The 21,836-nt window shown below is 36.2% G+C and overlaps 1 protein-coding gene and 1 pseudogene across 6 annotated transcripts in view; both read left to right on the forward strand.

The window, feature by feature from the left end:
* Cdh18 (cadherin 18) overlaps window positions 1–21,836 on the forward strand; it is a 1,002,040-nt gene that overhangs the window by 427,632 nt on the left and 552,572 nt on the right. The window lies entirely within an intron of this gene.
* On the forward strand, window positions 1,611–8,674 carry Hnrnpa1-ps52 (heterogeneous nuclear ribonucleoprotein A1, pseudogene 52; annotated as a pseudogene).

Genomic DNA, 21,836 nt, shown 5'->3' on the forward strand with positions numbered 1-21,836 from the left:
AAAGTGCTGGTATTACATACTTGTGTGTTTTTACATTCAACATCTAAACCAGTTGAGAATCCAAAATCAGGTCATCATATTTGGATGTACCCAATGTCTTTTGCCACAGCCATCAGATTTCTGATTTAAGAATTTTAGCCAATAATATTGTTTCATTTCATACCTTTTATGATTTATTAGAGAAAAAATCAATCATAGAACCAAATAATAATTGTTTCCCACATTAATAATTCAAGCTTCTACATAAATAACGAAGATACCTGAAACTTCCAAGTACCAGATAACAGGGTGGTTTTTTTTTTCATTTTTTTTTAAAATTTGTGTCATTAGAACCTTTCTCTTACTAATTTTCCAGAGGTTGTACCAACATCAATTCTTGTAAGCAAGAATCTAGCACCTAATAATCAGAAATTTTCATCTCAATTTTCGCAGTGAGACCTAGACATGACTTCTCTGGCATACGAAAAGCAAAAATAGTAAAGTTTGTTCTAAAATTTGTAATTATTTGAAACTAAATGTCTCCCTTCCTTCCTTCCTTCCTTCCTTCCTTCCTTCCTTCCTTCCTTCCTTCCTTCCTTTGTGCCTGCCTGCATGCCTGTCTGCCTGTCTGCCTTCCTGCCTTACTTCCTCCCTCCTTTGTCTTTTCATTGAAGAGAATATCAGGTACACAAGTAAAAATGCCCTTACAAATGTGTACACATATCACTGGAAACTAATTGTCCACATGTAGATCTGCATTTTCTTTTGTCCCTATTACATTTTTTTCCTATTTGCTTTGTTTTTAACTATGTAAGATCTATTATTCTTTACATAAAATCTAAATAATGTCTATAAATAATTAATCCTGCATAGTGGCAGATTGCAATCATGTACCATTTTGTTACACTTTCAAATTACCTTTTGAAAATTATATGCTTGTATACACTATGTTGTAAACATAGACTCTCTGTTACCACTTCGCTCCAGCTCATGAGATTCTGCTATGGTTCCCAAGTGGACTACTTTCAAGTATTGTTTTGTCGTGCATGCCTTGCAAAAATAACCATACATTTGTTCTGTGCTCATGTCTACATCACCTATGTCATATCTGGAAGGCAGAATTTCATAAGATTAGTGTCCATGGTCTAGCATGGGCCTGCTGCATTTTGGGAGGAGGCGATAAAGATTCCTTTTAAAGATACACTCAAATATAATTAACTTAACTTACATAAACCTAAACAATGTGGACCATAACAACAGTCAATGATTAGTGAAGAGAGAGCTGTATGAAGTTGCTAATGAATTTGTTCTATATTTGGTTTATGTTGCATTTATGAAAAAGAAAAGTATTGTAAAAAATAAGTGCCAATTACATACCTGATTATAAACTAAAGGTCACGTAGGAAGGGTTATAATGTAGACATTTCCTTGCCCAGTGGGTGATGGACTACAGGGATCAAAAATTTTTTTTCTTTTGTTGTTTCTTCCTTCCTTCCTTCCTCCTTTCCCTCCCTCCCTTTGTCTCTCCCTCCCTCTCCTCTATCTATCTATCTATCTATCTATCTATCTATCTATCTATCTATCATATATACATATATTTATATATGTGTATATATATATATATATATATATATATATATATATATATGTCATCTTGATTGTTCAGGAGCTCGGCATTAACTAGCTGCTGGATTCTGCGGTCAAGAATGACAAGGAAGCTGTTTGAGCTTTGAAAACACAAATGATGGCTTAAGAGAACATTTTGAGAAATGGGGCACATTTACAGACAGTGTTATAATGAGAGATCCCCAAACCAAACATTCCAGGGGTTTTGATTTTGTGACCTACTCTTGTGATGAAGAGGTAGATGTTGCAGTGTGTGCTCGGCCACACAAGGTTGATGGGTGTGTGATGGAACCAGAGAGAGCTGTTTCTAGAGAGGATTCTGTGAAGCCTGGTGCCCACGTAACAGTGAAGAAGATTTGATTTGGTGGTCATAAGGAAGATACAGCAGAATGTAATCTGAGAGACTACTTTGAAAAATATGGCAAAATTGAAACCATAGAAGTTATTGAAACAGGCAGAGTGGGTAAATGAGAGGATTTGCTTTTATAAACTTTTGATGATCATGACACAGTTGAAAAAAATATTGTTCAGAAATACCACACCATTAATGGGCATAACTGTGAAGTGCAAAGGCCTGTTCTAAATAAGAGCTGCACGCTGCTGGATCACAGAGAGGTCGTGGAGGTAGATCTGACAACTTTATGGGTTGTGAAGGAAACTTTGGTGGAAGAGGAGGCTGTGGTGGTGGGGGTGGTGGCAGCAGGAGGAGGTGGTGATGAGGGTAGAATGGGTTTGGAGGTAACTGTGCAACTATGGTGGTGGTTCTGGTTACAGTAGTACAGAAGGTTACTGAGGTGGTGGACCAGGATGAAGACCAAGGTGGTAGATATGGTGGTGGAGGAGGAGGATATGAAGGATACAATGAAGGAGGAAATATTGGTGGATATAACTATTGTGGTGGTGGGGCCTATAATGACTTTTCAGGTTATACTGGACAGCAGCAATCAAGTTATGGACCCAGAAAGGGGGGCAGTTTTGGTGGAAGAAGCTCAGGCAGTCCCTGTGGTGGTGGCTATGGGTCTGGAGGTGGAAATGGTGGATATGATAGTAGAAGGTTTAAAATAACACAGAAACAGCTACAATTCTTTTTTTTTTTTATTAACTTGAGTATTTCTTCTATACATTTCCAGTGTTATTCCCTTTCCCGGTTTCTGGGCAAACATCCCTCTCTCCCCCTCCCCTTCTTTATGGGTGCTCCCCTCCCCATCCTCCCCCCCATTGCCGCCCTCCCTCCAACAATCTAGTTCACTGGGGGTTCAGTCTTAGCAGGACCCAGGGCTTCCCCTTCCACTGGTGCTCTTACTAGGATATTCATTGCTACCTATGAGGTTAGAGTCCAAGGTCAGTCCATGTATAGTCTTTAGGTAGTGGCTTAGTCCCTGGAAGCTCTGGTTGCTTGGCATTGTTGTACATATGGGGTCTCGAGCCCCTTCAAGCTCTTCCAGTTCTTTCTCTGATTCCTTCAACGGGGGTCCCATTCTCAGTTCAGTGGTTTGCTGCTGGCATTCGCCTATGTATTTGCTGTATTCTGGCTGTGTCTCTCAGGAGAGATCTACATCCGGCTCCTGTCGGCCTCCACTTCTTTGCTTCATCCATCTTGTCTAATTGGATGGCTGTATATGTATGGGCCACATGTGGGGCAGGCTCTGAATGGGTGTTCCTTCTGTGTCTGTCAACAGCTACAATTGTAATAGGAGAGAGAGTGAGTTGTCAGGAAAGCTGCAGGTTACTTTTAAACAGTTGTCTCAAATATTTTAAAGGAACTGTAAAAATCTGCCACAGAAGGAACAATGATCCATAGTCAGAAAAGTTACTGCAGCTTAAACTGGGAAACCTTCTTTTCAAGACTGTCATAGCCACAGTTTACAAAAGGGCAGCTACTGATTGATGCAAGGCAGTGTCAATTGGATGTACATTCCTGAGGCCTTTTATAGGTTGCAGCTTTTTCTTTTTCTTTTTTGTTCCATTACATCAGGTATATTGCCAGGTAAATTGTGGTAGTGGTATCAGGAATAAAAAAATTATGAGTTTTTAACTTTTCAATAAAATATACAAAAGTGCTATTGTCTCCCAACAATTGTTTCCATAAATCCAACTCATACTTGCTCTTTGCTTGGTTATTCCGCCTCTGGGAGTTCCCAAGCGTCTAGGTTAATTAACTCTGTTGGTCTTTCTATGGAATTTCTCTCATCTTCAGATCTTGCAATTTGTTCGCCAATCTTTGTAAGACTCCTGAGCTCCATCTAATGTGTAGGTGTGAGTATGGGCACTTCTTTCCATCGGCTGCTGGATGGAGTCTCTCAGAGGACAATGATTCCTGTCTGCAATCTTAACAGAGTATCAAAAGGTTATGGCAATTGAACTCAATGTCTCAAGTTTGAACAACAGTACTGTGCTGATTCAACTGCTTTCCAACCCTCCTTTACTTTCCTAAAAGCCCAGTCTCTCCTGCTAAATTCTGATCTATGACATAATGATTTGTATGTTAACTTCCCATTACAGTTGCACTTCAAATGTACTAATTTTATGCCAAGATATTTTATTTTATCTTTATTTTCTATCTGTTTGAATACATTCATTAAGTTTACCTGAAAGTTTAGAGTAGAGAGAAAGGATGAGATTGTAAATGAGTTTTTTTCTACTGGAAAAAAAAACTGTTACGTACTAAAAAGATGATGGAAGAATGTTTTCTGTTGAGGTGAAACTGTTTCCTGTCCCACATTATCTTTTCAATCTCTTCTTCAATATTGACTCTTCTAGTAGTGTTATTGAAAGCAAATCAAATATAATACTCAGATACCAGATTAGTACTTTCACTCTTACATATTTGCCCTGAAAGGATTAATTCTTTTAACTTAGTGCACATTTTGCTTGGTGCTAGCATTTTGTACTAAATATGAAAGCTATGGTCTTCTGTATGCTAGACAAGTGTTCCACTGCCATCCCCTAGACTCTCTCTGTTATTATATTTGTTCCTAGAACATTTAGACACATAGTATCAAACATTTGCTGTCACCTTTACTGTCCAATCCCCTTTACCTTTAATTAGCTGAAGATCACACCTTGACAACTATTTCCCATGTCTTCAGCAGTCATTGCTGGCATTGTGCATAACAGAATAAAAGGTTGTTGAATGCGAATCATGTCAAGATGATTGTTTGCATAACTCCCACAATAAAGGAATTTTAAAGTCATTAAACCATGGTCTGACCGGATAAAGAAAGCATCCGTTTTCTGCTAACTCACAGCACTTTGTCATGTGCATGAAGTTGGGAGATTTGTGCTTAAATGAGCATCAATAGAAATTTAAAAACTGAGTTAATCAGGTTGATAAAATTATTTTAGTGAATTTGGATTTATTTTCTCATTACTGTGATTAAGCACTAAGCTATCAATCAAATCAATGAACTAGTATTACTAATGGGTTATTAAAATGACAAAAAATAATCCATTTGCACCTGAATATTTTGACTGTTTTAATTATGTGCTCCATCAAAACTTTAGTGATTTAAAAAATGATTTGGTATTAGGCAACTTCATAGGGATGCCACAGTGGCTTCCACAGAACAATATCACCTCTTACAACTGATACATGAAATATGTTGATGTTCTTTCCCTGTTGCTTTTGTTAGGTATAAAATATGTTAAGTATATGTAAATAATATATACAATGACCAAGAGTCAATTCTTAGAAAATGAAGATATTAAGATTGTTTTCGGGAAACCTTCTGATCCCGTCCCACGGCTCCCTGATCCCAAATCCCGTGGGAGAGTGAGCTCATCGCCAAGACAGGTGAGCACTCCTGAGACCGCAGGGCAGGAGAGACCTGCAGTACTGCCCAACCTTGCCAACATCCCTGGCCCAAGATGAAACTGTAGAGGGCCTCTGGGAACAGGAAGATAGGGGCACTCAAGCTGCAGGTTCCCTGCAGTCCAGACACCACCCGGATCTGAAGGTACCGGGTCAAACAGCTCCCTGCAACCAAATCCTGTGGGTGAGAGAGCTAAAACTTAAGAGGGGCAAACATGCCTGGGAAGCCAGAAGGAACTACACTCTGCCCACATTTCTGACTCTAGAGGAAAACGCCTAGCTCCATCTGGGCCAGCTGTGCACAGGGACCTGAGAAAAGGCAGGGCAGGCCCTTCTGGTTGCTGCCCTCACAGAGAGCTGAAATGCAGCCCCCGAGGAGCGACTTCAGGCTTGAGACCAGAGGTAAGACCAACTTTTCTGCTCCAAGTGACCTGCCAGGTGGACTCAGGATACATGCGCACAGGAACAGCTGAAGACCAGTAGACAGGAAAGACTACATGCCTGAAAGCAGAATACTCTGTTCCCATAACTGGCTGAAAGAAAACAGGAAAACAGGTCTACAGAACTTCTGACACACAGACTTATAGGATGGTCAAGTCCTGTCAGAAATAGCAGAAAAAGGTAACACCAGAGACAATCTGAGGGCAAGAGGCAAGCACAGGAAACCAAGCAAAAGAAACCAAGACTATATGGCATCATCAGAGCCCAATTCTCCTACCAGAGCAAACACTGAATATCAAAACACACTAGAAAAGGAAGATCTAGATTTAAAATCACATTTGATCATGATGCTGGAGGACTTCAAAAAAGACATAAAGAACTTCCTTAGAGAAATGAGAGAAAACATAAATAAACAAGTAGAAGCCTATAGAGAGGAATCACAAAAATCCCTGAAAGAATTACAGGAAAACACAATCAAACGGGTGAAGGAATTAAAAATGGAAAAAAGAAACAATAAAAAAAAAGCACAAAGGGAGACAACGCTGGATATAGAAAATCAAAGGAAGAGACAAGGAACCATAGATACAAGCATCACCAACAGAATACAAGAGATAGAAGAGAGAATCTTAGGGGTAGAAGATAGCATAGAAATTATGAACACAACTGTTAAAGATAATGTAAAACAGAAAAAACTACTGGCCCAAAACATACAGGAAATCCAGGACACAATGAGAAGATCAAACCTAAGGATAATAGGTATAGAAGAGAGTGAAGACTCCCAGCTCAAAGGACCAGTAAATATCTTCAACAAAAGCATAGTAGGAAACTTCCCTAACCTAAGGAAAGAGATGCCCATAAATGTACAAGAAGCCTACAGAACTCCAAATAGATTCCACCAGAAAAGAAACTGCTCCCATCACATAACAGTCAAAACACCAAATGCGCAAAACAAAAAAAGAATATTAAAAGCAGTAAAGGAAAAATGTCAAGTATCATATGAAGGCGGAACTATCAGAATCACACCAGACTTCTCACTATGAAGACTATGAAGGCCAGAAGATCCTGGACTGATGTCATACAGACCCTAAGAGAACACAAATGCCAGTCCAGGTTACCGTATCCAGCAAAACTCTCAATTAACATAAATAGAGAAACCAAGATATTCCATGACAAAACCAAATTTACACAATATCTTTCTACAAATCCAGCCCTACAAAGGATAATAAATGGTAAAGCCCAACATAAGGAGGCAAGGTACACCCTAGAAAAAGCAAGAAACTAATCGTCTTTTAACAAAACAAAGAGAAAACAAGCACCCAAACATAATCTCACATCTAAATACGAATATAACAGGAAACAACAATCACTATTCCTTGATATCTCTCAAAATCAATGGACTCAATTCCCCAATAAAAGACACAGATAAACAAACTGGATATGCAAGGAGGACCCAGCCTTCTGCTTCCTACAGGAAACACACCTCAGAGACAAAGACAGACACTACCTCAGAGTAAAAGGCTGGAAAACAACTTTCTAAGCAAATTGTCTGAAGAAGCAAGCTGGAGAAGCCATTCTAATATCAAATAAAATCAATTTTCAACCAAAAGTCAACAAAAAAGATAAGGAAGTACACTTCATATTCATCAAAGGAAAAATCCACCAAGACGAACTCTCAATACTAAATATCTATGCTCTAAATACAAGGGCACTTACATACATAAAAGAAACCTTACTAAAGATCAAAGCACACATTGTACCTCACACAATAATAGTAGGAGATTTCAACACCCCACTCTCATCAATGGACAGATCATGGAAACAGAAATTAAACAGAGACATAGACAGACTAAGAGAAGTCATGAACCAAATGGACTTAACAGATATTTATAGAACATTCTATCCTAAAACAAAAGGAAATACCTTCTTCTCACAACCCCATCGTACTTTCTCCAAAACTGACCACATAATCGGTCATAAAACTGGCCTCAACAGACACAGAAAGATAGAAATAATCCCATTAGTCTTATCAGAAACTACGGGCTAAAGCTGGTCTTCAATAAAAATAAGGAAAGAACGCCCACATATATATGGAAGTTGAACAATCCTCTACTCAATGATAACCTACTCAAGGTAAAAATGAAGAAAGAAATTAAAGATGTCTAATTATTTAATGACAATGAAGGTACAACATACCCAAACTTATGGGACACAATGAAAGCTGTGCTAAGAGGAAAACTCATAGCTCTAAATGGCCGTAGAAAGAAACAGGAGAGAGCATATATAAGCAGTTTAACAGCACACCTAAAAGCTCTAGAATAAAAAGAAGCAAATACACCTTGGAGGAATAGAAGGCAGGAAATATTCAGACTCAGAGCTGAAGCTAACCAAGTTGAAACAGAAAGGACTATACAAAGAATCAACAGAAATAAAGGCTGGTTCTTTCAGAAAATTAACAAGATAGATAAACCAATAGCCAGACTAACCAGAGGACACCAAGAGTGTGTCCAAATTAACAAAATCAGAAATGAAAAGGGAGACATAACAACAGGGCCAGATGAAATTAAAAAAATCATATGATCCTACTACAAAAGCCTATATTCAGCAAAACTTGAAAATCTGGAGGAAATGGACAATTTCCTTGACAGGCACCAAAGTTAAATCAGGAACAAATAAACCATTTAAACAATCCCATAACTCCTAAAGAAATAGAAGCAGTTATTAAAAGTATCCCAACAAAAAAGAGCAAAGGTCCACGTGGGTTCAGGGCAAAATTCTATCAGACCTTCACAGAAGACCTCAAACCAATACTATCCAAACTATTCCACGAAATTGTAAGAGATGGAGCACTTCATCCACTACAAAATTCGATATATGAAGCCACAATTACTCTTATAATTAAACCACACAAAGACCCAACAAAGAAAGATAATTTCAGACCAATTTCCCTTATGAATACTGACACAAAGGTACTCAGTAAAATTCTTGCAAACCAAATCCAAGAGCACATCAAAACAGTCATCCTTCATGATTAAGTAGGCTTCATTCCAGGGATGCAGGGATGGATTAATACAAGGAAAACCATCAACGTAATTCACTATATAAACAAACTGAAAGATAAAAACCACATGATCACATCATTTCATTAGATGCTGAGAAAGCATTTGATAAAATTCAACACCCCATCATGATAAAAGTCCTGGAACAAACAGGAATTCAAGGCCCATACCTAAACATAGTAAAAGCCATAGGCAACAAACCAGTAGCTAATATTAAACAAAATGGAGAGAAACTTGAAGAAATCTCACTAAAATCAGGGACTAGACAAGGCTACTCACTCTCTCACTACTTATTTAATATAGTTCTTGAAGTTGCAGCCAGAGCAATCAGACAACAAATGGAGATCGAGGGGATACAGATTGGAAAAGAAGAAGTCAAAATATCACTATTTGCAGATAGCATAATAGTATATTTAAGTGATCCCAAAAGTTCCACCAGATAACTACTAAACCTGATGAACAACTTCAGCAATGTGTATAAAATAAACTCAAATAAATCAGTAACCTTCCTCTACACAAAAGAGAAATAAGCCAAGAAAGAAATTAGGGAAATGACACCCTTCATAATAGTCCCAAATAATATAAAATAACGCCTTGTGACTTTAACCAAGCAAGTGGAAGATCTGTATGATAAGAACTTCAAGCCTCTGAAGAAAGAAATTGAAGAAGATCTCAGAAGATGGAAAGATCTCCTATGCTCATGGATTGGCAGGATTAATATAGTAAATATGGCCATTTTACCAAAAGCTATCTACAGATTCAATGCAATTTCCATCAAAATTCCAACCCAATTCTTCATAGAGTTAGACAGACTAATTTGCAAATTCATCTGGAATAACAAAACCCCAGGATATCTACAACTATCCTCAACAATAAAAGGACTTCTGGGGAAATCACTATCCCTGAAGTCAACCAGTATTACAGAGCAGGAGTGATAAAAAACTGTATGGTATTGGTACAGAGACAGACAGATAGACCAGTGGAATAGAATTGAAGACCCAGAAATGAACCCACACACATATGGTCACTTGATTTTTAACAAAGGAGCCAAAACCATCTAATGGAAAAAACATAGCATTTTCAGCAAATGGTGCTGGTTCAACTGGAGGTCAGCAGGTAGAAGAATGAAGATCGATCCATGCTTATCCCCCTGTACAAAGCTTAAGACCAAGTGGATGAAGGAGCTCCACATCAAACCAGATACACTTATACACATAGAAGAAAAAGTGGGGAAGAGTCTCAAACACATGAGCACTGGAGAAAATTTCCTGAACAAAACACCAATGGCTTAAGCTCTAAGATCAAGAATCGAGAAATGGGATCTCATAAAACTGCAAAGCTTTTGTAAGGCAAAGGACACTATTGTTAGAACAAAATGACAAACAACATTTTGGGAAAAGATCTTTACCAATCCTACAAGTGATAGAGGCCTTATATCCAAACGTACAAAGAACTCATGAAGTTAGACTGCAGGGAGACAAATAACCCTATTTAAAAATGGGGTTCAGAGCTAAAGAAAGAATTCACAGCTGAGGAATGCTGAATGGCTGAGAAATACCTAAAGAAATGTTCAACATCTTTAGTCATAAGGGAAATGCAAATCAAAACAACCCTGAGATTCCACCTCACACCAGTGAGAATGGCTAAGATCATAAACTCAGGTGACAGCAGATGCTGGCGAGGATGTGGAGAAAGAGGAACACTCCTCCATTGTTGGTGGGATTGCAGACTGGTACAACCATTCTGGAAATCAGTCTGGAGGTTCCTCAGAAAATTGGACATTGAACTGCCTGAGGATCCAGCTATACCTCTATTGGGCATATACCCAAAAGATGCCCCAACATATAAAAAAGACACGTGCTCCACTATGTTCATTTCAGCCTTATTTATAATAACCAGAAGCTGGAAAGAACCCAGATGCCCTTCAACAGAGGAATGGATACAGAAAATGTGGTCCAGGGAATACTACACAACTATCAAAAACAATGACTTTATGAAATTCATAGGCAAATGAGTGGAACTGCAAAATAACTTCCTGAGTGAAGTATCCCAATCACAAAAAAACACACATGGTATGCACTCATTGATAAGTGGATATTAGCCCAAATGCTCAAATTGCTCTTGATGCACAGAGCACATGAAACTCAAGAATAATGACAAAATGAGAATGCTTCATTCCTTCTTTAAAATGGGAACAAGAATACCCTTGGGAAGAAATAGGGAGGCAAAGTTTAGAAGAGAGGTTGAAGGAACACCCATTCAGAGCCTGCCCCACATGTGGCCCATATATATATATACAGCCATCAAACTAGATAAGATGGATGAAGCAAAGAAGTGCAGGCCGACAGGAGCCGGATGTAGATCTCTCCTGAGAGACACAGCCAGAATACAGCAAATACATAAGCGAATGCCAGCAGCAAACCACTGAACTGAGAACGGGACCCCCATTGAAGGAATCAGAGAAAGAACTGGACAACTTGAAGGGGCTCGAGACCCCGTATGAAAAATGCCAACCAACCAGAGCTTCCAGGGACTAAACCACTACCAAAAGAGTATACATGGACTCACCCTGGGCTCCAACTGCATAGGTAGCAATGAATAGCCTTGTTTGGGCACCAGTTGTACGGGAGCCCTTGGTCCTGCCAAGACTGAACCCCCAGTGAACAGGATTGTTTGGGAGAGGTCAGTAATGGGAGGAGGATGGAGAGGGGAACACCCATATAGAAGGGGAGCTGGATAGATTAGAGGGATGTTGGCTCGGAAACCGGGAAAGGGAATTACAATTGAAATGTAAATAAGAAATACCCAATTTAATAAAGATGGAGAAAAAAAAAGAATCTTTCAGGTTCCCCTTTAAGTTATCTGCTGGTGAAAAATAAATCATGGATAAGACTATCACAGCCGGGGTCTTTTGCCGACTGTGTTCTTAGTCTCCTTTGTTGGGCATCAATGTCCTAAATTATTAGTTATCTTCCATAGACGTGATGTGTTTTATTACATACATATGTGTCTATACATATATATTTGTTTGCTTGTACACACAGACATATCTGTTTGTGTGTATGTGTGTGTGTGTGAAGGTTGTATTTTGTCTTTTTCTTACCCGAGTCTTCAAATCATCTTTCACTTAATATTAGCACTCCTATTTATATAATTCATAGTGCAGAACAAAATCTTTAGGATTAATGATAACTCTAAAAGCAGCATTTAATGTCAACTACAATAATGCTTTATTTTTGGGTTTACCTTTTTAAATTTTATAATTAAATGAAGTAAAAGCTTGCCTGAGACTTTGTGCAGTGCAGAAGTTAATATGATGATACAAATATGCAAACCAGATAACTCAAAGGGAAAAATATTCTATGTTATTACATTGAGAATGTAGTCAAGGTTAAAACTTTTAATATATTTACCAAAAGTTTGGTACTAGTAAGGAGGTATAACAAACGGGATGAGCGCTAATGGACAGGAAACTGGGAAAGGTAATAGCATTTGAAATGTAAGTAAAGAAATTTATCTAATAAAAAAAACAAACTATACACTTAAAAATGTAAATTCCATGCCTGAATAGTGTCTAATGTGGAGTTACACCCTTTGTTTTCTTGAGAGCAAATAAATGATGAATAAGTATATATTCACATACAGGGAAATGAAATGCACAATATTCTTCATTAATGAGCAACCTTTTCTTAATTTATAGCTGGGCTAAAATCAATTATCCACCAACCACCAGAGAATGTTCACATAATTATAAAGAACAAACGGCTAGAATAGTTATTTGTATTATAGAGAAATGCACATCTTAATTCATGATTAGTTTGAGACTGAAAATAAGTAGATAATATTCTTGCATTAGCCACCAATTTTGGTAAAGGAGGAAAATGATTAACCAGTTGGAATGATAACAGGGACTGTGTGTTTCTAATATAATATCCCGCATGGATGAAATTAGAGATTAAATATTTTATTAAATTTTTTATTTTACTGATACTGATAATCCCTTACATGTTTAGTTTTGTATTTCTTTGCCTGTTTGTTTATCTACTTATTTATTTGGGGTGTGTGTGGACAGCACATGGCAGAGATCAGGAGACAATATGTTGGGGTCATTTCTCCACTATATGAGTTACCCAGATCTAATCTATTTCATCAGACATAATGGAAATTTTCTTTATCCATCTTGCCATCTCTATCCGTACTATTTTGTTCTCTTGCTTACAATAATATTCTACCATTCTGCTTTCATTTCTTCCCCTAACCAATTTTTAATCCACTTGACCCCAATCCTGCATTAGTGACCTATAGTTATTTGCATGTGGGAACCACTGAGAGTTCCTACTTCCATGGTAGCATGTTGACATTACTTGTAATTACTTGGCTAGCCATGTGCTTGAAGTATCAAGATGTATCTTGCCTGTCATTTATTGAGAAAAAATCTCACAAGACTTCCTAGTTTTCCAGCTCTTTAAATCTTTTTTCTTCATCTTTTAGGATATTCACTTAGCATTAGGTGCTTTGGATTTGTCTGTTGGTCAACAGGATCAGTTGACTTCATCCTTTTGTACATTTGGAGTTCTCTGTGGTTTCTGTCAGGTGCTGAGAGATGATTCACTGGTGAGGGGTATGAGCTCTGCTTATCTGTAGATATAAGTTTTACAGTGCCATTACCATTGATCCTAACTAGAGTAGTGTTGGAAGCAGGTTCTCTAAAATCCATGACTTAAGTAATTCCAGGTAGTGGCTAGTTTTTCAGTACAGGAAAGATATTTCTCTTGTTAAGTGGGCCTTATGGCCAGTTAGGCCAAGAACTCTCAACCACTGGGTCACAACCCCATAGTGGTCTGAACTACCCTTTCACAGAGTAAACTGCATACCATTTATGTACATTACAGTTCATAACAGTGGCAAAATTAAAGTTCTTAAGTAGGAATAAAATTTTATGGTTGGGCTTTACCACAATATAAGAAATTGTATTAAAGGCTGTAGAATTAGAAAGCTTGAGAACCACTGTGTTAGAAAGCTGTTAGTTAACACCAAGATAAGCATGTCACTATGATGTAATTAGGGAACTTATTATACTGGCATTTTATATGAATTATAGACCTCACAACTGGGCATGGTTATGGATTGTTTCCCTCTCTTCATCGCATTCATTGATCTTCTGGTACTATACAAGCAAGAACCCACAAAAGAGGCATTCTGTTTAGAACCAGCTCAAACTTTGGAGTACTGGGTCTAGAATATATGATCTCTTCAGGAAATGGAATTTCATTCCAACCTGTGAGAGATAACCAATGGTAGAAGTATCCTACACTCTTCTGGGAATGACTTGGATTACCCTGCTGGATGGCTTGAAATGAGGAGTCTCATGACTGGTACTCATGCTTTTGTTAGAAAATCTATGGATCCTGTCACTCAAATGGCACCACTTCATTATATATATACTATGTATATATACTATATATATATATATATATATATATATATATATATACTATGTATATATACTATGTTACTGTATAATGTATTTTTGTATTAATATATTAAAGTATCTTAAATATGTATATACATATGTGTGTGTGTTGTTCCTCAAGTGTGATTTATCCTTTCTCTCTTTCTCCTTTTCTAAGGATTCCCTCATCCATTAACAATTTCTTCTTTGGTTGTATGCCAAGGTCATATATCTGATCATATAATGGGTGTAATTGTAGCTAGTCAAAAGATCTCCACATAATTTTCAACTACTGTTAATTAAGCCTCTTACCTCCTGGACATGTAAAGCCTCAAAAATTCAAATACTTATGGATCAGAAACCAGACTGTCTAAAAGCTAGTAGTCAGTGAGATATTAGGTAAATATCCCAGAGATCTCAATAGTTATGTATTTATTTATTTTGCCTCTGACATTTCAATGAAAGGTTCAAAATATAACTAACTAACAAAAAAATTGTGAACGTTGTAGTACAGGAACATACAAATATGTTATGGTCATTTTGCATTTGCCAATATTGGTATAGCTTGTTATTTGAAAGTCACAATTATTACTGAGAATATCAGAATTAAGCTCAGAGATCCTTGGAATTAGAAAATAAAACACATTTATTGAGCATCTGAAATTCTGTTTTTCAGCTTATATTCATTAATTTTTGTTTTTTCAATGAAATGTGAAGATGGTATCACCAAGTCTTGCTCACTGAACACGATTTGCCCTTAAAAGAAGAAATAGGTCATGTTAGATAAAATGTAAAGACCACACAGAGACTCTAATTCTCAAATTCCTCAAAAAAAAATTCCTAGGAGTAACTGAGTTGAGCATAGGTATTTGATTTGAGTTTGTCCCATCTCAAACTAGTAACAGGGAGTGAGTGCAGTTCTGAAGGAGGAATGAAAATTCAGCTTTGCGTGAAGAAGGGAAATACACTCGGCGTCACATACATACCAAGGTTATTTGACTAAGGCAACTAAACAGTTTGAAGGGTAATATTTTCTCTGCTGTTTAGACCAGTACCAAATAATGCATCAAAGAAATCAGTGCATAGTGGACAAGAAAGTGGCAGTGGAAGTGCGGCAGTCTTCAGCAAGCTAAGTTACCTACTCTTCTCAAATGTGGCCTTTCCAGTCACTCTTGAGTAATCAAACAGGACTTTCTTTGTTGCATCTGTTTTCTTGAAGAAATCATCACATATGCACATTATAAAACATACATGAGTCTATTTGGAAAGTAACTGATAATTATTTCCGCCTTAAATTTGACTCTTTTAATTACCAAGTTATTAGATATGCAGTGGTAGCACTGGCCTTTGATCCGAGTACTCAGGAGGCTAAGGCCTTTTGAATCTTTGTCAGTCGAAGGCTACTCTGATCTACAGATCAAGTTTCAAGACAGCCAAAGCTACACAGAAAAACCCTGTCTCTAAAAAAATGCAAAAAACAATAACAACAAAATCAATCAAAAAATAAAAAATAGACAAAAAAACAAACAAAATCCCTTGTCATTTTCAAATTATATTTTGAGAAATAAATTATTGTAGACATATTAATATCCTACTTTTAAGATTCATGGAAATTCTATGAAATTTTAATTAATTTCTCAGATATGTTCATTTTTAGTCTACTAAAAGTATAAACTGCTGTAAAAACTATTTTAATAATCATTCTATATTTTAAAGAAATTATGTGGAAACCACTTTTAATTTTATACATAAATTAATTACAATTTTACTATGGCCTTTGCTTTCAAATGGTAACAGATTATTTTTTCTCATTTCATCAAAGTTATGTGTCTCAAAACAATGTAATAGAGGTGGTGTTTTAAATGAATAAAAATATGTTAAATGAAGCATCCTAAACTCAATGTATAATTACTTCAATACAATAGTAAAGTCAACATATAATGTAAATACAAGATATTAATTCTCCCCAATGCCCTGATGAAAGCAATGACTTTAAAAATGAGTGAACAACAGAAGTAAAGCTGGAGACATTACCTGTGTCACTGTCATGGCGTGGTGCAAGGTGCTGGAAAAGGCACAGAAATATGGACAAGAACATAATAAAAGAAAGTAGATTTACATAGCAGAACAAAGTGTGTCCCCAAGTTAATGTGGCAATTCATATTTCAAGGTTTTAGAGAAATTACTAACAAGGACAAAAGAAAATATGAAAAAATACAAGAAAATTACAACAATATATATTTATTATAATGTGAGCATACTTATTTAAATATATAATATAAAATATTTCTTTGCTCATAAGTGTGAGGATGCTAATTGAGTGTCAGATACAAGATCTAACATATATTTTAATAAGAACCACTTCTCTTCCACGCCTGTGTAGTCAATGTCACCATCCATATAGGTGTTCTGAGAAGACTGGGACTAGAAAATAATTAGTTAAAACCATGTCACTTATCCTTTGCCTTCTAGTGATCAGGGAAATCAAACACGTTAAGTGTTAGGTGTGGAACACTTTTAGGTATCAGAAAAATCAAGCAAAATGATACAAAATGTAAAAAATTTCACTCAAGTAAAATCTGTCAGAGTACAAATGAAATAACAGACACTTTAAAGAACAGTAATAAGTATTCCTTTGCCATAGTGGATGAAATCATTTCTTGTCATCTGGAGCAATTCATAGGCTGTAAACACCTTCCCTACAAGAGCTCTAGATTAACGGCAAGAGGCAAGATTCAGGACAAATAGATGTAGCTAGATGTTTTATTTGCCAGTTTTTCCTGATAAAGGCAATTCGTTTTTTGCTCTTCTGCCTGTACATGAAATAGTAAGAAATGTCATCAAGCTTTTATGTGGCATTGTATATTAAATCAGTAAGGTTCAAGTATGAGAATTTCAATTCCACAGTCCTGGGAGTATTTGTCACTACCACCTGTGCAGTGTGGCTGCTGAGATTTCACACAAAGCTCCATATGTTGACAAGCAGTTAGATTCCACAGAACATTGAAGAGGTGTTTAAGTTGCATATATATATATATATATATATATATATATATATATATATATATATATATATATATGAAGGCTATAAAAGTGAAGACCTGTTTCTTTTTTTGCTTTGGTTTGATATACAGTGTATTTTATAAGAACTTATAAAATAACATAATATATTTGTTGTTTATTGAAATTTTTTGAACATGATTATGTGTCTTAGAATTTGCACACAATACTTTACAAAAGTATTATTTATTATGACCTTGCTTTGTGATTATTAAATATTCAGTTGACATTTCTTCACTGTATCCTAATGGATAGCCACCCTGCTAGTGGTAGTATATTTATAACTCATGATATTAGGAGATTGAATGCAAGTGAGTTGGAATTATAGGTTTATTATTTTGGTTTGATATATGACCCCCAAACATATAATTAAACAATGGCTCAAATCAATGAAATTTAGTTATTAGAAAAAATTTTGGTTAACATTAAAACATCTGTGACAGTGTTTGCTGTTCAAACTGATTTGATGTTCAAAATATCTGAGGTCAATTGCTGACTAGCAAAATGTAGCATTTGCACATACGATAGGGCTCAATCAAGAATCTTAGTGAAAGTACATTAGAATTTTGATTATTTGTGATATCTAATATTCTGTATTGTTTGGACAGAAACTTAATGCACATCCATTGAAAGTCTACTTCAGGTTTCCCAGCTCTGCTGCAGCTAATCCACATGGACCGAGTTTAATGGTTTCTTTTTCAGATAAAAATTTAAAAAAAAGTGTTCTGTAACTGTTTCTAAAATAAAAATAGTCCCCACAAATTGGGAAACATAGACACTTTGGATTTTATTTTGCTAGTGTGACATATTGAAAATACTATTTATTTTGATATAATTGAGTAAGTGCTTCATGAAGTATTGGGCCATGAAATTCACATAAATCAATGATATGTTAAAAAAGTAAGTCATGAATGAAAAGGTCTTTAAGTGATGCTGACAATTCAAAAAACATTTGATAAATACGTCAACCATTAATTTAAAAGTATCTAAGGAAACATGATATTTTATAACTGTGAGATTTTAAACCAATTCTATGTACACAATTCAAATATAAACTATTTGTCATATTATAAACGTTATGAATTGAGATGTTTAAACAAGCAATACTACATACAAGTACCCAGTTTGAACAGCTCCATTTGTAGACGATTCCGTCTTAACTCTAGTGTGTATGTTTGGCTTTTTGTCAAACATTAAATGTCATTATATGTGTAAATATATCATTTGTCATGACTTGTATTCTGTGGACCAACTTTGTTGACCATGTATGCTGTATAGCAGCATTTTAGCTCAGTCTGGGAGTTCTTTTGGATTGTTTAGGCTATCATGAATATTTCATGTTTACATATGAATTTGGAGGTTTTTCAATTTTTGTGAAGAATTCCAGTAGATGTTGATGAAGATTGGTTGAATTTGTAGATTGTTTCTATTAGGATGGTCCTTTTTACAATATTTGTAAGAGAAACATTTATTTGTCAGATGCAATTGTCATCTTGGAGACTTATTGTTGAATAAATTGACCACTTCTTGCTTTTTCTGAACTCTCATTAGGTGTTTCAACTCAACTGTTCTGTCCCAAACTACTCTTCAACCTGAATTATTCAAACTGGATTCTCTCAGCTTTGGACTGAGTTGCACTACTTGGCTTCAAATTAATTCCTATGTTCTATTACAATCTTCTTGCTCATTTTTGTCTTCACCTGCAATGTGTCTATAAGACTGTCCAAGTAAAACTGTCACCTCCTCCTCCTCTTCCTCCTCCTCCTCCCTCTCTCTCTCTCTCTCTCTCTCTCTCTCTCTCTCTCTCTCTCTCTCTTTTCTCTGTGTACTTTTATATTATCCCACTTGTTGAATGTTATCAGTTGTAGATATATCTTAGTGGTGTCTTCAGTGTATTTCTGTGTATGATTACATTATTCACAGATGAGGACACTTCAATGTCTTCATTTTCTATTTATATCATGTTAACCTTTCAGTTGTCTTATTGCTTGAGTTAAGATTTCAAGTCCTATATTAAATTGATATGATCATTGTTAACATTGATAATTTTAGTGAAAGTATATTAAGGATGCTGTTAGCTGTAGACTTGCTGTGAACGGCTGTGATGAGGAGGGAGTGGGTGAGTGGGTGGGTGGGTAGGGAAGCACCATCACAGAAGCAGGGGGATGGCGATGGGATAGGGGGTTTACAAAGGGGTAATATTTGAAGTAAGTGAATAATATCCTATAAAAATTTTAAGAAAATATCATCTTGTGTGAGGCATCCATACTCACAAATACAAGTATGATATTTGTTTGTAAGTGGATATTAGCAGTTAATTAAATGATATTCAAGCTGAAATCCACAGACCCAGCCAAGTTAGGTAAACAGGAGAGCTCTCGGTTTCATCCCTGAGAAGGTGAAATAAAAGAAATTTTACAGGTGGTCTAGGGGGTATATGTGTGTGGCACAGGAACAGGAAGGATCCGGTGGGTGTTGGGGAGGGAAGAAGGGAGGGAAGAGAATATGGCATGAGAGAGCTGTGATTAGGGAATTTGGGAAGGTGTGAAAACCTAGTTTTGTAGAAACTTTCCTAATGAGGACTCCTAGTCTCAGAGGACATGGAGTCTGGCCTGGGCATCTTTTGTAGCCAGGCAAAGTTTGTCAAATAAGACATGGTTGCATTTGGTTGAGTTGTTGGTGAAGGGATCCCCTGGAGATCACTAACAGGGGAGAGATCACTAACAATCCTGTCTGATGCTGGGACAGAATGTTGTACTCTGAAAACTTTTGACAGTGGAGCCCAAATACCGAGAATTTCATCTGCAGAGCTCACTAAACATGGAGATAGAACTGATGCCTGCATGGAAGATTCATCTCTATGTTCTAGTCTTTTTGGTGAGAGAAGGTACTCTGTAAGCTAACAGTGGAAGATTGTCAATTTCATGGAGTCCCACTTATTAGTTGTCAAACTTAGTGCCTGCACTATTGGTGTTTTTGTCTCCGGTACCATTGAACTCAGGCTCATCACCACTTTCTTTTCTATCAGGTTCAATGCATCTGTTTTTATATTAATGTGTGTGGTCTACTTAAGCTTGGCTTTTGTGCAGGGTAATAAAAATGAATCTATTTGTGTTCTACATGCTTACCTTCAGTTTCACCAGCACCATTTGCAGAAGATGCTTTATTTTTTTTTCAGTGTATATTTCTGACTTTTTTATATAAAAAAATCAGGTGTTCATGAGTATGTGGGTTTATGTCTGAGTCTTAAATTCAATTCCATTGCTCAGTATGTCATTTTTAAAAATGTCAATACCATGCTGTTTTGGTTATTACAGCTCTGTTGTACAAATTGGAATCTGGGGTATGGATATCTCCAGCATCTCTTTTATCATTGTTTTTTAGCAATCCTGTTTGGGTTTTGTTTCATTTTTTCCTTATGAGAATTGATTTTTCAAGATCTGTAAAGAATTGTTGGAATTTTAGTGGAGATAGTGTTAAATCTCTAGATTGCTTTTAGCAGGATGGTCATCTTACTGTGTAAATCCTACCTATCCGTGACCACTGGAGACCTTTCTGTCTTCTGATATCATGTTCAATTTTTTTTTATCCTTCCAGGATAACAAGTTGTCTTGACCTTTTGTCTCCTTTTCATTAATGGTTCAAGTTAATAGAAATCTCATTCATTAAATCTAAGATAATAACCCAGGCTATTTTTATTAGTTTACAAGACATAATATTGAGAAATTTCCTCAGACAATTATACATGACAAATCATAAGAAATTAACTTGTCAAAACTGAATGAAGAAATGATTTTTCCTTTTGCAGCATGTTCCCCCCCTTTATTTATGATCTTACAATATAAATAAACACATGAAAATGGTGAAGTAGAGCCCATGTGACAAGAATGAAAAGGGGAAGGCCACTATAAAGTTCTAAGTGGTTATGAAGACATGAGAGTGAAGAAAGAATAGTTAGGAAGTAGATTAAGAAAAACTAAGATGGAGGGAAATACATCCATAATCTGATTTATGGAAAGTGGAAGGCCCTTCACTCTTATTGGAAAAGTACTGCAGAGCTAAGCACCAAACTGTACCAAGTCACATTATTAATAAAAACTAGTCTACTGAGAATATTGCTATGGAAAATTTATCAATCTTATATGAAAAATAAATAAGCTAAAAAGAAAATTAATTGGAGTAAAAGATTTCCTACTGGTGTTTTTGACTAACATAATTTGGAATTCAGAGTAATCTTCAACATATTTGTTTGGACAGTTTTCATTCATCAGACAACCCCACAACCAAAGTTACTGAGTGTGAAGAATGATAACATTTAGTGTAGCTCTAATTATTTCCCAGTAAGTACATTCTACTTCATAAAGTTTATTTAAAAAAATGGTCCTTCTTTAATTTAATCCATTTATAAATT

Source organism: Rattus norvegicus, chromosome 2 (assembly GCF_036323735.1).
Source record: "Rattus norvegicus strain BN/NHsdMcwi chromosome 2, GRCr8, whole genome shotgun sequence".
NCBI classification, from domain to species: domain Eukaryota; kingdom Metazoa; phylum Chordata; class Mammalia; order Rodentia; family Muridae; genus Rattus; species Rattus norvegicus.